A 16,270-nucleotide genomic window follows, 5' to 3' on the forward strand; every position below is an offset into this window, starting at 1 on the left:
GAATTAATGTCTGTGGCCAGTTGTAGAAGCAGTTTTATTTGGGGAAAGGAAAGGAAAAGAAGATTCAAACCATTTTCATAATCTCTGGCGGCTTGTGGATGGAAAATTGTTTACAATGAGTTTCAGCCCATCCATTTAATGAGGATTGTGATCTACACTTGCCTGAATCGTGGCGGCTGGCTCCCATGCTCATAAAGGGGCTGATGTTATCACTGGTCTGTGGCCGTTGACAGGAAGCGGTTCTGTCATTTTCTGGCTTGCAAGCCGGGAATGTTAATGCCTGTGCCTGCAGTGACTAATATATGTTCCTCCCTTCTGTCAGCACCTCTCTTGAAGTCTCATCAACTTTTGGCCATGTTGGGAGAGGGTGGAGGGAGTGCGTGGGGAGGAGTGTGGTTCCACTGACAGTCCCCCAGGAGCTGTGTCCGTACCCACTGATCGGGCATGTTGCCTTCCTTTGATTCAGAGAAGGAGTGTCAGTACAGAGAGTTAGAATTATCGACTCGATGTAAGGCAAGGTACTGTTAAAAACCACTTTAAACTTCCAGAGGCTTGAGTGCAAAACCTGGGAGGTATTCTAGGTGAGGGCTGAAGCAATGCTGTGTTGCCATTGGAATTAGAAGCTAAAACATACGACATAGGAGCAGAATTAGGCCATCTGACCCATCAAGTCTGCTCCACTATTCCATCATGGCTGATTTATCATCTCTCTCAACCCCGTTCTGCTGCCTTTGACATCCTGACTAGGTAAGTACTTATCAATCTCTGCTTTAAATATCCCCCGTGACTTGCTCATTGGTTGTGTATCAGTATTTCTCTGTTTATGCAGTTTTCTGTAAATTCTCTATTTTTCCTGTAAGTGCCTGCAAGAAAATGAATCTCTAGGTAATATATGGAAACTTAAATGTACTTTGATAATAGGTTCGGTCCGTACAGCTGATGAGGCACGGCAGCAATGTACAAACAGAAACGTGTAATGGGACAATATGGGTGTCCCGAAGAAGGGTTTTGGCCAAAAATGTCGGCTGTTTATTCATTTCCATAGATGCTGCCCGACCTGCTGAGTTCCTCCAGCATTCCCTGTGTGTCGTTAATTTATCTATTATTTAGTGAGATACAGCACAGGATAGAATCATAAGACCACAAGACATGGGAGCATCAGCCCATTGAGTCTGATCAACCATTTCATCATGGCTGATGCCTGATCCCACTCAACCCCATACACCTGCCTTCTCGCCATATCCTTTGGTGCCCTGACTGATCAGGAAATGATCATCTTCTGTCTTAAACGTACGCACGGACTTGGCCTCCACCACAGCCTGTGCCGGAACTTGCCTCTGTTCTAAAGAGTCACCCCTCAATTTTGAGGCTGTGCCCTCTACTTCTGGATACCCCCACCATAGGAAACATCCTCTCCACATCTACCCTATCTAGTCCTTTCAATGTTCGTAGGTGTCAATGAGATCCCCCTGCATTCTTCTAAACTGCAGTGATAACAGGCCCAATGCTGCCAAACGCTCCTCATATGTTAACCCCATTCATTCCCAGAATCATCCTCGTAAACCTCCTCTGGACTCTCTCCAATGACAACACATCCTTTCTGAGATATGGAGCCCAAAACTGTTGACAATACTCCAAATGCGGATTCATTAGTGTCTTATAAAAGCTGAGCATTATCTTGCTTTTATATTCAATTGCACTTGAAATAAATGCCAACATTGCATTTGCCTTCTTTACCACAGACTCAACCTGTAAATTAACCCTCTGGGAGTCTTGCATGAGGACTCCTAAGTCCCTCTGCACCTCTGATGTTTGAACCTTCTCCCCATTTAGTTAATAGTCCCCACTATTGTTCCTTTTACCAAAATGCATTATCATACGTTTCCCAACACTGTAATCCATCTGCCACTATTTTGCCCATTCTTCCAATTTGTCTAAGTCCTGCTGCAATCACATTGCCTCCTCAGCACTACCTACTCCTTCACCTATCTTCGTATCATCCGCAAACTTTGCCACAAAGCCATCAATTCCATTATCCAAATCATTGACAAACAATGGGAAAAATAGCAGTCACAATACTGGCCCCTGAGGAACACCACTAGTCACTGGTAGCCAACCAGAAAAGGCCCCTTTATTTCCACTCGCTGCCTCCTGCCTGTCAGCCATTCTGCTATCCATGCCAGTATCTTTCCTGTAACGCCACAGGATTTTATCTTGTTAAGCAGCTTCATGTGTGGCACTATTAAACACCTTCTGAAAATCCAAGTAAATAACATCTACTACCTCTCCTTTATCCACCCTGTATGTTACTCCCTCGAAGAACTCTTAACAGATTTGTCAGGCAAGATTTCCCTTTACAGAAACTTTGACTTATTTTATCATTAGTCTCCAAATACCTCGAAACTTCATCCTTAATAATGGACTCACCACTTTCCCAACCACTGAGGTTAGGCTAACTGGCCTATAATTTCCTTTCTTTTGCCTTCTTCCCTTCTTAAAGAGTGGACTAACATTTGCAATCTTCCAGTCTTCTGGGACCATGCCAGAATCAAGTGATTCTTGGAAGATCAATTGGTCAATGCATCCGTTATCTCTTCAGCAACCTCTCTCAGGACTCTGGGGTGTAGTCCATCTGGTCCAGGTGACTTATCCACCTTAAGACCTTTCAGTTTGCCAGCACTTTTTCCTTTGTGATAGCAATGGCACTCACTCCTGAACCCTGACACTCACGAACCTCTGACACACTGCTAGTGTCTTCCACAGTGAAGACTGATGCAGAGTACCCATCAAGTTCATCTGCCATTTTTCTCTCCCATTACAACCTCACCAGCATCATTTTTCAGTGATCCAGTGTCAACTCTGACCTTCCTTTTACTCTTTATATAACTGAAAAAACTTCTGGTATCCTGCTTTATATTATTGACTAGTCTGCCCTCATATTTCATCTTTTCTCTTCTTATAGCTTCTTTAGTTGCCTTTTGTCGAATTATAAAAGCTTCCCAATCATCTAACTTTTCACTCATTTTTGCTACCTTATATGTCCTTTCCTTGGCTTTTATGCAGTGCTTAACTTCCCTTGTCAGCCACGGTTGCCTACCCCTCCCATTTGAGAACTTCGTCCTGTGTGGCAGTGGTCCCCAACCTTCGGGCCGCGGACCGATACCGGGCCGTGAAGAATGCAGTGGTGTAGCGGTAACTGGAACACACCCAGTACATCTTTAAGAAAAAAGCCGAAATAAGCAAGCTAATTAATTAGGTGCCGCCTGGCACGTAAATGTTGGCCCTGATCAGAGGCGACGCAATCGGCAATCACCTCTGATCTGGGCCGACATTTATATGCCGGGTGGCACCTAATTAATTAGCTTGTTTATTTTGTCTTTTTTCTTAAAGATGTGCTGGGTTCGTTCTGGCTACCGCTGCATTCTTCACAGCCTGATATCGGTCCACGGCCCGGAGATTTGGGACCACTGATCTGTGGGACATATCTATCCTACAACTAGTGAACTATTCCCAGAAAATTCAGCCATCTCTGCTCTGCCATCATCCCTACCAGTATCCTCCTCCAATCCACCTGGGCAAGCTCCTCTCTCACGCCTCTGTAATTCCCTTTATTCAGTTGCAATACTGATACACGTGAATTATGCTTCTCCCTCTCAAACTTCAGTATGAATTCAATCATATTATGATCACTGTCTCCCAAGGGTTCCTTTACGTTAAGCTCCCTAATAAGATCTTGGTTATTACACAATACCCAATCTAAGATGGCCTTTCCCCGAATAGGCTCAAGCACAAACTGGTCCAAAAAGCCATCTTGTAGGCAATCAACAAATTCCCTGTCTTGCCATCCGATACCAACCTGTTTTTCCCAATCCCCATGCACATTGAAGCGCCCCATTACAATTGTGTCATTACCGTAATTTCATGCCTTTTCTAACTCCCTTTGCAATCTCAACCCCACATCTTAGCTACTACTTGGAGGAGTATATATGATTCCCATATTACCTTTATGTGATTCCCATAATGTTTTTCTTACCCTTGCAATTTCTTAACTCCAACCACAAAGATTCAACATTCTCTGACCCTGTGTCAGCTCTTTCTAAAGGTGTAATTCCATCTCTTTCCAACAGAGCCACACCATCGCCTATGCCTTCCCGCACGTCCTTTCGATACAAGGTATATCCTTTGATGTTAAGGACATTCTGGTCCTTTGAGCTGTGCTGCCCAGCGATCCCACAATTTAACCCTAGCCAAAACACGGGACAATTCAAATTTAACCTACCAACTGGTACATCTTTGGGAGGAAACGGGAACACCTGAAGAAAACCCACTCGGTGACGGGAAGAACATACAAACTCCTACAATCAGTGTTCGGTATTGAACCTAGACATCCCACCTCTCCCGGAAGTTCCGGGGCTCTCCCGCATATCAATAGTGGCTTCCTGATGCCCGCAATTCATATAAAATGTCCCGGAAATCAATTTTTTTGAGAGAGAAAGCGAGCGAGCACGAGAGAGACCACGAGAATGAGAGAGAGAGAGCAAGCAAGACAGCGCGAGAGCAAGAGAGAGAGAGAGCACGTGCGCCATGACAGTGTGTTCCAAAAAAAGAAAATATAAAACGTACGTCACCCCAGACTACACTAAAGTGTACCCCTGCCTAATAGGGGTCAAAAATAATGACAGTGTTGCTCGCTGCACTGTTTGCAACAGTGACTTTTCTATTGCCCATGGTGGGTTAAGACTGTAAAAGACATGTTGAGGTGAGTTTAACAGGTGTCATTCATTCATTAGCATAGCTAACGTTATTTAAACTAGCTGGCTAGCTGCTAAGGAGCTACTCTATTGCAGATATCCCACCTCTCCCGGAAGTTCCGGGAGTCTCCCACAAATTGATGGTGCTACCTCCCTGAAATAAGTTTTTGCAGGGTGGGATGTCTGTGAATCCATGTTGCTGGTACTGCAAAGCAGCGTACTAATCACTCTGGTAGGGACAATATGTCTCTTTTCACTTGCCAGCTGATACACGGATGCTGCCCCTTTAACTGATGGAATCCACGCAGAGGCCCAAAGATCTGGTTTATATCGAACCTCAAAACAATTAAGCAGCAATCCCACCGCAGCAGCCAGAGCTCAATTTGCAATTTCCACTTCCTTTATGTCAAAAAAAAATCTTTGGAAGAAACGTAAACACAGAGATTCCACAGATGGTGGAAATCCTGAGCAACACACTCAAAATGCTGGAGGAACTCAGCAGGTCCGGCAACATCTATGGAAGTGAATAAACAGTCCATGTTTCAGGCCGAGACGCTTCTTTAGGAGGGTAGATATTCATTTCCATAAGACTATATGATGTAGGAGCAGAATTAGGCCATTTGGCCCATCAAGTCTGATCTGCCATTCCATCAGGGCTGATTTACTATCCCTCTCAACACGATTCTCCTGCCTTCTTCCCATAACCTTACTAATCAAGAACCTATCAACCTCCACTTTAAATTCACCCAGTGACTTAGTCTCCACAGTTATCCATGGCAATGAATTCCACAGATTCACCACCCTCTGTCTCAAAAAATTCCTCTACATCTCAGTTTGAAAGGGATGTCCCTCTATTCTGAGTCTGTGCCCTCTGGTCCTAGACTCTCCCACTGTAGGGAACATCCTCTCCATGATAAAATAGGCCAAAGCCAGCACGGTTTCCTCGAGGGGAAATCTCCCCCGACAATTCCGCCAGACTTCTACAAAGAAACAACAGGCAGGATAGACAAAATGGATGCACCCACCCAGATCTCCAGAATGCAACTCGACAGTTCCAACCCTTGAACTCTAAAGAAACAGTCCTGGGTACTGCTACTTCTTTTGAGTTTGAATCCACTCCTTATAGTAAGAGCAGTTGGAGTCAAGTATCTCAGGAGTAATGTGGGGCCCTGGTTAAGGCCCAGAGGAGAGTCACGAAAACAATCCCAGGAATGAAAGGCTTAACATGTGAGAAGCGTTTCCAGGCCTGTTATACTGTAACCAGTACTGATCTATTGTAACCAGTCTGACCTCCTCTACGTCGGTGAGACCCGATGCAGACTGGGGGACCACTTCGTCGAGCCCCTTCACTCCATCCACTACAGACGGCAGGCTGCCCGTTTCACTTCCCATTCCCAGACTGGCATGCCCTCACTGTGGGCTCCTTCACCGAACTCAGGTTGGAGGGGCAACACCTCGTATTCCATCTGGGTAGTCTCCAAACTGATGGTTTCTTCCTCTAACTTCCAGTCAACACTAACCTCCCTCTCTCCTCTCCTCCCGACATCATTCTGGAGGCCCTCTCACCCCTTTTCTTCTCTCCCCCTCCACTGCCCTCGTGACCCTCCCATCACATCCTGCTGGTTCCCCACCTCCTTCCCTTTATTCCACTATCGTCTCCTATCAGATTCCTTTGCCTTCGGCCCGTTACCTCTCCACCTATCACCTGCCAGCATTTCACTTCATCCCCTTCCCCCCACCCCCTCACCTGGTCTCACCTATCACCTGCCAGCTCGTACTTCTCCCTCCACCCCACCCCCACACACCTCCTTATTCTGGCTCTCCAGTCCTGACGAAGGGTCTCAGCCCGAAATGTCGACTGTTTACTCCCCTCTATAGATGCTTGCCTGGCCTGTTGTGCCCCTCCAGCATTTTGTGTGTGTTGCTCAAGCTTTCCAGCATCTGCAGAATCTCTTGAGTTCGATCCAATTTTTTTTTGTGTGGATCACTTCCCCCTCCTGGTAAAGCAATTCCATCCCCTAGTAAAAGAAACTCCCTGCAGAGACAAGTCAGAATCTGGAATGTGGTGCCTGAAAAGGTGGTGGAACCATATTTATTCTCGGCTTTCTGATAGGAACTGGAACAGGTCTTCATGCAAAATTCATTGTTGGACCACGGGGAAAGGAATGAACTGAATTGTTCTAAAGCAAGGACTGGTGTGTCCTCAACTACCTGGTTGTCCTCCTGCTGTTCTGTCCAGATCCCGAATCATAAATGGTTTATGTCACAGAATTAGGCCATACCAATCAAAATAAAGCTGTCCAGTTAATCCCACCTCACAGTGCTAGCAGTCAGGGTTCAATTCTGACTTCTTTCAGAATTATTCAGACTTCTTTCTCCTTCCTTTCCAGTCCTGATAAAGGGTCTCAACTCTAAACATTGTGGCATTACTTATGTATTTACTATTGAGCACATCTACGTGAAACGCTGTTATAGGAAAGCAGCGTCCATCAGCAGAAATCCTCACCACCCAGGCCAAGATTTTTTTCTCACTGCTGCTATCAGGCAGGAAGTACAAGAGCCTCAGGACTTGCACCACCAGCTTCAAGAACAGTTGCTACCCCTCAACCATCAGGCTCTTGGACAAAGGGATAACTACACTCATTTGCCCATCCATTGAGATGTTCGCACAACCAATGATCTCACCTTAAGGACTCTTTACCTTGTAATTTTATGTTCTCATTATTTATTGCTATTTATTTATATTTGCAGTTGCAGAGTTTGTAGCCTTCTGCACTCTGGCTGATCCTTCATTGATCCTGTTACAATAGACAATAGGTGCAGGAGTAGGCCATTCAGCCCTTCGAGCCAGCACCACCATTCACTGTGTCATGGCTGATCATCCACAATCAGTACCCTTTTCCTGCCTTCTCCCCATACCCCTTCACTCCGCTATCGTTAAGAGCTCTACCTAAGTTTTTTTTGAAAGAATCCAGAGAATTGGCCTCCACTACCTTCTGAGGCAGAGCACTCAGTTACAGTTACTATTCTATAGATTTGCTGAGTGTACCCACAGGAAAATGAATCTTAGGGTTGAATGTGGTGTCATATATGTACTCTGATAATAAATTTTACTTTGAACTTTTTGTGATTTGCACAGTTTGCCACATTGGTCATTTATCACTCCTCGTTTGTGTGTAACTTTTCATTGATCCTATTGTTGTTCTCTGTTGTACTGTGAATGCCTGCAAGAAAATGAATCTCTGGGTAGCATATGGTGAAATATATGTACTTTGATAATAAATTTACTTCACTTTCAACTTTGAACGTTGACTGTTTGTTCATTTCCATAGATGCTGCCTGACCTGCTGAGTTCCTCCAGCATTTTTGTGTGTGTTGCTCTGGATTTCCAACATCTGCAGAATCTCTTGCATCCACCAATGTCAGTGACTCATAACTGCACTCCAAGGTTGTTTAGAAAGCTCAGTCCGGCAACAAATGTTGGTCTTGCCAAAAAAAGCAGCATAAATAAACCGAAGATATACCCTACCAGTAAAGAGAGTGATTCAGAATGCAGGAGGGAACCCCATTCATCTGTACCCTGACCATCGCCAGCATAAGAGCAGAAGGGGGAGGAAATTGGTACTTTAAAGAATGTATCTGCATGCAATGCACTGTCTCTTTAATTAGTTTGCAGCCTGCAGGCCTGGATTCCTGAGCTCTGATGCCAGTGTCAGATGTATCCCCTGCGGGGCAGCTTTGAAATATGAACCCTCTGGCTTCACAGGAGCCTCAGCAGTTCTCACCCCACCCAGCCGCAACCTGCCCACGCTACCAGCCAATGCACAGTCTGTGCCCTGTTCTTACCTGTGGCTCGCCGAGGGGCAACTTTGCCTCGCATGCAGAGGTTCAAGCCCCATTTCAGAGGCTTCAAAGTAAATTTATTATCACAGTACATATATGTTGCCATACACAACCCTGAGATTCATTTTCTTGCGGGCATACACAGTAAATCCAAGCAGCACAAGAGGATCAACAAAAGACCGCACCCAACAGGACGGACAAACAACAATGTCTGCAAGATACAACCAACTGTGCAAATACAAAAGAGAAAAAATAAATAAATAAATAACAATTGAGTATAGGTGCATAGGTTTAAACGGGGTTTAAACTCCTGGAGACAGTCCAGAGAACTGAGCATCCTTCAGATCCAGAGTGAAGTTGTCATCCTTGATGCCAAGGACTCAGACATTTGATTCCACTCCAATTCAGGTGGCTGCTGAGTCCAACAGAGTCCAGGCCTGGGACAGGAGGTTGGAGGCCCAGAGGCAGCCTGCCTTAAGGTTGGAGGCCTGTGTATGTAAGTGGGTTTCAAGGTTTCAAAGTAAATTTATTATCAAAGTACATATATGTCACCATATACAATCCTAAGACACATCTTACTTATTCATTTATTTGTTGAGATACAGGCCCGTCTGGCCTTTCGAGCCAAGCTGCCCAGCAATCCCCCGATTTAATCCTAGCCTAATCACAGGACAATTTACCATGTCCAATTAACCTCCCAACCGGAGCTCCCAGTCACAGGAAGAATGTACAAACTCCTTACAGGCAGAGGTGGGACCTAGCGGATAGAAACAGGATAGAATCGAAGAAAGACCACGCCCAACAGGACGGACAAACAACCAATGTGCAAACAACAACAAACTGCAAATACGAAAGAGAAGAAAAATTTTTTTAAATAAATAAGCAATAAATATTGAGAACATGAGATGAAGAGTCCTTGAGGGAAGAGCTGGGTGATGGGGCAAGTGAAGTTGAGTGAAGTTATCCCCTCTGTTTCAAGAGCCTGGTGGCTGAGGGGTATTAACTGTTAATGAACCTGGTAGTGTGGTTCCTGAGGCTCCTGTACCTCCTTCCTGATGGCAGCAGCAAGAAGAGAGCATGGCCGGGGTAGGTTTGCTATTGTAGCTTTGTTGCTGTTGTGTTGTTATTGTTGGTGTTGTTCTGTTGAACGTTGTGGGCATGCTATGTTGGCACCAGAATGTGGGCAACACTTGCGGGCTGCCCCCAGCACATCCTTAGGATGTGTTGGTTGTTGACACAAAGCACAATGGTGAGGGCCCTTAGCATTCTCAATGATCTCTCCCATCTATCCAACAACCTCTCCGGCCTCCTACCATCGACAGGAGGTACCTTACCATTAGGAAAAGAACTTTCAGGATGGGAAACAGCTTCTTTCCCCAGGCCTTCAGACTACTGAACTCCCTGTCACCATGTATAAAGTGCCAGTTAGTGTTATACTGTTTACTTTTTAACTTATAAAAACTTATGCACCTTATTATCTGTTAATGTATTTGTGGTAATATTACTTTGTGTGCTGTGTGTGAGTTATATGTACTGTGTTACTGGGTTGTGCACCTTGAACATTGTTTCGTTTGGTGGTCTACGTGTGTACAGTTGAACTTGAATTTGAAAGCGCATTTCACTGTATGTTTCAATGGACAAGTGATAAATGAATCTAAATCTAAAACTGCAGACAGGTTGGATGGATTGGATGCGAGATTCTGCTTGCACCTGAGTGCTCTTGGAACTTGGTGCCCTTCCCAGATATTCTTCCACTCTGAGTGGTTAGAGGCTAAGAATTCCCAGAAAGATGGAAGAGGCTTTAAGGATATCTAATATGAATACTAGGGGGTATGCACAGGATGAGAGGGTAGGTTCACAGGAGATGTCTAGTCTTAGAGCACTACAGAAACAGACCCTTCAGCAGACATCCCACCCTGCAAAATCTCATTTCAGGGAGATAGCACCACCACCCCCACCCCCTGCAACCCCATATCCCCCCCCCCCCCCCGGTCAACCTCCAAGGGTGTATGTATGAAGAGCTCTTTGAATCTCAACTGCCCTGTGCTCACAGATTTTACTTTGGACAGCTTCCCCCAGAACTCATCAACTGGCAAACTTTTGTAGTTTGGCACCAGTCCTTTACAGTTAGTTGAGACATAATCCAGGACTTCCAAGTGGAGCTGTTCTCTTTCATCTGCCTTGATCACATTTGGAAATCTCTCTGTCAAAGTCAAAATCTGCTCTGGATTCACCTCATCTTGGCTCTCTGTATTGACCACAGACAGATTTTTCAAGATTTGTTCTCTCAATTGGGAACTTCTCCAAGATTTTTTTAAAGCACCTGACATAGAATGCTCTGGCGTCATTGAAGAACTGCTTTGTCTTGTAAGGAAGGATCTCTTGTGCTTCCCCCCTTACAATGTTAGCTATGCTAATGAACGAGTGACACCTGTTAAACTCACCTCAACATGTCTTCTACAGTGTTAACCCACCATGGGCAATAGAAAAGTCACTGTTGCAAACAGTGCAGCGAGCAACACTGTCATTATTTTTGACCCCTATTAGGCAGGGGTACACTTTAGTGTAGTCTGGGGTGAAGTATGTTTTATATTTTCTTTATTTGGAACACTTTGCCATGGCACTGCAGGACACTAAACTGAACTGATGGACAATGAAAGAGAGAGAGAGGTCGACTGTAAAGTCCGCCCACAGAGAAAACTGATAGGTCTACTTAGCACAAAGAGAGACCAGTCAGGATGCTCTCTCCGTCACTCTCTCACTCTCTCTGTCTCTCCCTCTCTCTCTCTACCCCTCTCGCTCGCTTGCTCGCTCTCAAAAAAATCGATTTCCTGGATATTGTATATAATTTGCGGGTGTCAGGGAGCAATATCAATATGCAGGAGACTCCCGGAACTTCTGGGAGAGGTGGGATGTCTGCTTCAGCCTATCTAGTCTGTGCCAAACTGTTATTCTGCCTGGTCCCATCAACCTACACCTGGACCATAGCCCTCCAAACCCCTCCTATCCATGAGCCTATCGAAACTTCTCTTAAATGCTGAAATCGAACCCTGGGAGCTCGTTCCATGCTCTCACAACTCTCTGAGTGAAGAAGTTCCCCTTTAACATTTCACCTTTCACCCTTAACCTCTAAACAGTAGTTCTAGTTTCACCCCACCTTAGTTGAAAAAGTCTGGCACTTACCATACTAATATGCACAACACGCTGGAGGAACTCAGCAGGTCGGGCAGCATCCGTGGAAGTGAACAGTCAACATTTCCACTGATGCTGCCTGACCTGCTGAGTTCCTCCAGCGTGTTGTGCGTATTGCATTGACCCCAGCATCTGCAGAGTATTTTGTGTTTATTTACCATACTAATCTCCCTCATAAAATACAAATCAAATCTTCCTTCATTCCTGGGCCTCTGTACCTCCCTGTGCAATTGGATCCTCGACTTCCTAACTGGAAGACCACAATCTGTACATTTTGGTGACAACATCTCCTCCTCGCTGACAATCAACACTGGCGCACCTCAGGGGTGTGTGCTTAGCCCACTGCTCTACCCTCTATATACACATGACTGCGTGGCTAGGCAGAGCTCAAATACCATCTATAAATTTGCTGACAATACAACCATTGTTGGTAGAATCTCAGGTGGTGACAAGAGTAAGATGAAGGAGCTGATTGTGGACTTCAGGAAGGCTAAGACGAAGGAAAACATACCTATCCTCATAGAGAGATCAGAAGTGGAGAGAGTGAGTTCCTGGGTGTCAAGATTCCTGAGGATCTAACCTGGTCCCAACCTATCGATGTAGTTATAAAGAAGGCAAGACAGCGGCTATACTTTATTAGGAGTTTGAAGAGATTTGACATGTCAACAAATACACTCAAAAACTCCTATAGTTGTACCATGGAGAGCATTCTGACAGGCTGCATCACTGTCTGGTATGGAGGGGCTACTGTACAGACCGAAAGAAGCTGCAGAAGGTTGTAAATCTAGTCAGCTCCATCTTGGGTACTAGCCTACAAAGTACCTAGGACATCTTTAAGAAGCAGTGTCTCAGAAAGGCAGTGTCCATTATTAAGGACGTCCAGCACCCAGGGCATGCCCTTTTCTCACTGTCTCCATCAGGTAGGAGGTACAGAAGCCTGAAGGCACACATTCAGCAATTCAGGAACAGCTTCTTCCCCTCTGCCATCCCATTCCTAAATGGACATTGAATCTTTGGACACTACCTCACTTTTTTAAATATACAGTATTTCTGTTTTCGCACATTTTTAAAAAATCTATTCAATATGTAATTGATTTACTTTATTTTTTCTCTCTCTCTCTGGTAGATTATGTATTGTATTGAATTGCTGCTGCTAAGTTACCAAATTTCACGTCACCTGCCAGTGATAATAAACCTGATTCTGATTAATTCTCCTACATTCCAGGGAAGAAAGTCCTAACCTATTCAACCTTTCTCTATAACTCAAGTCCTGGCAACATCCTTGTAAATTTTCTCTATCAAACTGATTTACATCTTTCCTTTAGGTCAGTGAGCAGAACTACACACAATATTCCAAGTTTGAGCTCCCCAATGTCTTAAACAACTTCAAAACAACATCCCAACTCCTGTACTCAGTATTTTGATTTATGAAGGCCAGCGTGGGGGGAAACGTCTTTGACACGGAGAGTGGTGGATTGCGCTGCTAGAGGAGGCAATTATGATTGAGGCATTTAAGAGGCCCATGTACGGATAAAGGGTTTTGGACCAAAATGTTTATTCCCCATCATAGATGCCGCTTGACCCTGCTGAGTTCCTCCAATATCTTGCGTGTGCTGCACTGGGTCCTCAGCATCTGCAGAATCTCGTGTTCATATCCTATGAGGCTGCTGACCTTAAAACTTCCCCAGCTTGGCCAGAGAGCAAAGTTTGCGGATGATAGGTAGAGGGACAGGTAGTTTTGAGGAAGCAGAGCAGCTACGGAAGGACTTAGACAGGATAGGAGAATAGGCAAAGAAGTGGCAGATGGAATATAGCATTGGGATGTGTATGGTTATGCATTTCGGTAGAAGAAGTAAAAGGGTAGACTATTTCCTAAATAGAGAGAAAATTCAAAAATCTGTGGCGCAAAGGGATTTGGGGGTCCTTGTGCAGGATTCCCTCAAGGTTAGTTTGCAGGTTGAGTCTGTGGTGAGGAAGGCAAATGCAAGGTTAGCATTCATTTTAAGAGGACTAGAATATAAAAGCAAGGATGTAATGTTGAGGCTTTATAAAGCACTGGTGAGGCCTCACGGAGTATTTCAAGCAGTTTTGGACCCTTTCTTAGAGAGGCTGTGATGTCACTGGAGGAGGTTCAAAGGAGATTCATGAAAATGATTTCAGGATTGAATGGCTTGTCATATGAAGAGCGTTTGATGGTCTGGACTTGTGTTACCTAGAATTCAGAAGAATGAGGGGTGACCTAATTGAAACCTATCGAATGGTGAAAGTCCTTGATAGAGCGGATGTGGAGAGAATGTTTCCTCTGGTGGGAGACTGCAAAGACGTACCAGGTAGATACGTTGATCACTGTAAATTGTTCACCATTAGGTTAGGGGTAAATTGGGGTTGTGGGGTCGCTGGGGTTGAAGGGACTATTCTGCACTTTAGAAGATGTTCCCGTTACTGGACATGGTACATCTGTAGAAATTTGCAAGAGTCTTCAATCCTCAAATTGAATAAACTGAGATTTTTTCAGCTGCTCTCTCTCCTATTCTTACACTCTCTCTCTCTCTTTCACTTGATCACCAGGAAATAAATAGAAAGATTAGCTTTATCTGTCACATATACATTGAAACATACAGTGAAATACGTCTTTTGCATTAAAGATTGCTTCTGGTGCCAACATAGCAAGCTACTAACCCTAATCCATACAGCTCTGGACTGTGGGAGGAAACCAGAGTACCCGGAGGAAACCCAGGCACAGGGAGAACGTGCAAATTCCTTACAGAGAGGAATGAGAATTGAACCCCAATCTTACAGCAGGCGCTGTACCCTGTGACACTAACCGCTATGCCAGAGTGCCGCCTGTCCAAATCCAGCCTTTCTGGCGGAGAGATTTATAGTCAACAAAATCAGATGAAACAACTTTGCAGAAAACATTAACCACCGTTAGATAACAGAGCGTTGCTTTGTTTCTGAACAAAACCTCATTAGACTCGCAAGCCACCTGCTCCGTTGTAGCCTGAAGTCAGCCCTCATCAATGTGATCCAAACCAGAGCCCTGTAATCAAAGCAACCGCAGATCAAAAGAGGTGGGAGGGGTTGCCATAATCACAGTGTGGTGTGTGTGAGACCGCACGCGAGTGTGTATTTGTGTGAGAGAGAGAGAGATAGCAAGTGAGAGAGAGAGAGCACAAGAACGAGGAGGGAGAGCAGCTGAAAAAATATCGGCATAGTCAGTGTGAGAAGACTTGGTATGTCACCGAGGACTGCTGCAAATTTCCACACATGCACCGTACCCAGCAACAAGGGCTGTCTCAGAAAGGCGGCATCTGTCATTAAGGACCCCGATCACACAGGACGTGCCTTATTCTCCTTGCTACCATCACGGGGGAGCCTGAAGACCATACTCAACGTTTTAGGAACAGCTTCTTTCCTGCTGCCATCAGATTTCCGAATGGACAACGAACCCATGTGCACTACCTCACTGTTTCTTTTGCTCTCTTGTTGAACTACTTACTTAATTATACATATTATATTTACATTTCTTATTGTAATTTATAGTTTTTGTAGAAATATGTACTGCAATGTACCGCTGCCACAAAACAACATATCTCAGTACATATGCCAGTGATACTAAACCTGATTCTGATTCTGAAAAGGCAAATGAAAACCATAAAACACAAGATGCTGGAAATCCAGACCAGCACCCCACACACACACACAGACAAACACAATGCCTCATCTATGGACAGGAAAAACAGTCAAAGTTTTGGGCTGACAACAGGAATTCTGCAGATGCTGGAAATCCAAGCAACACACATCAAAGTTGCTGGTGAACGCAGCAGGCCAGGCAGCATCTCTAGGAAGAGGTACAGTCGACATTTCAGGGTCTCAGCCTGAAGCGTCGACTGTACCTCTTCCTAGAGATGCTGCCTGGCCTGCTGCATTCACCAGCAACTTTGAAAAGTTTTGGGCTGAGAACCTTCATCAGGATTTCATCAGAAATGATAAAATCGCTCTCCCTACATTCACTGCGCCTGCTCTGATATTTAATAAGATCACTCATGGATGAGAGGTGACTTGATAGAGGTGTGCAAGAGCATGAGAGGCTTAGATAGAGTGGATAGCCAGAGACTTTTTCCCAGGGTAGTTAGTGAAGGCTAATAGAAGGGGGCATAATTTTAAGGAGATTGGAGGAAAGTATAGAGGGGATGTCGGAGGTAGGTTTTTAACACAGAGAGTGCTTGGTGTGTGGAACACCCTCCCAGGGTTGGTGGTAGAGGCAGATACGTAAGGGGCATTTAAAATCCTCTTACATGGGCACATGGATGGATGATACCAAAATTGATATCTATGTGGAAGGAAGGAGTTAGATTTATCTTGGAGTAGGTTAATAGGTCAGCACAACATTGTGGGCCGAAGGGCCTGTATTGTGCTGCAGTGCTCTACGTTCTATATACCTCAGTGTACTTATGTTTTTCACTGTATCTTGGTACAGGCAA

At 44.8% G+C, this 16,270-nt stretch overlaps 1 protein-coding gene across 2 annotated transcripts in view; it reads right to left on the reverse strand.

The window, feature by feature from the left end:
* The window catches only part of LOC140212485 (transcription factor 12-like), a 169,484-nt gene that overhangs the window by 66,357 nt on the left and 86,857 nt on the right, over positions 1 to 16,270 (reverse strand). The gene's annotated exons all lie outside the window — the stretch shown is intronic.

This window comes from Mobula birostris, chromosome 2 (genome assembly GCF_030028105.1).
Source record: "Mobula birostris isolate sMobBir1 chromosome 2, sMobBir1.hap1, whole genome shotgun sequence".
NCBI lineage: Eukaryota > Metazoa > Chordata > Chondrichthyes > Myliobatiformes > Myliobatidae > Mobula > Mobula birostris.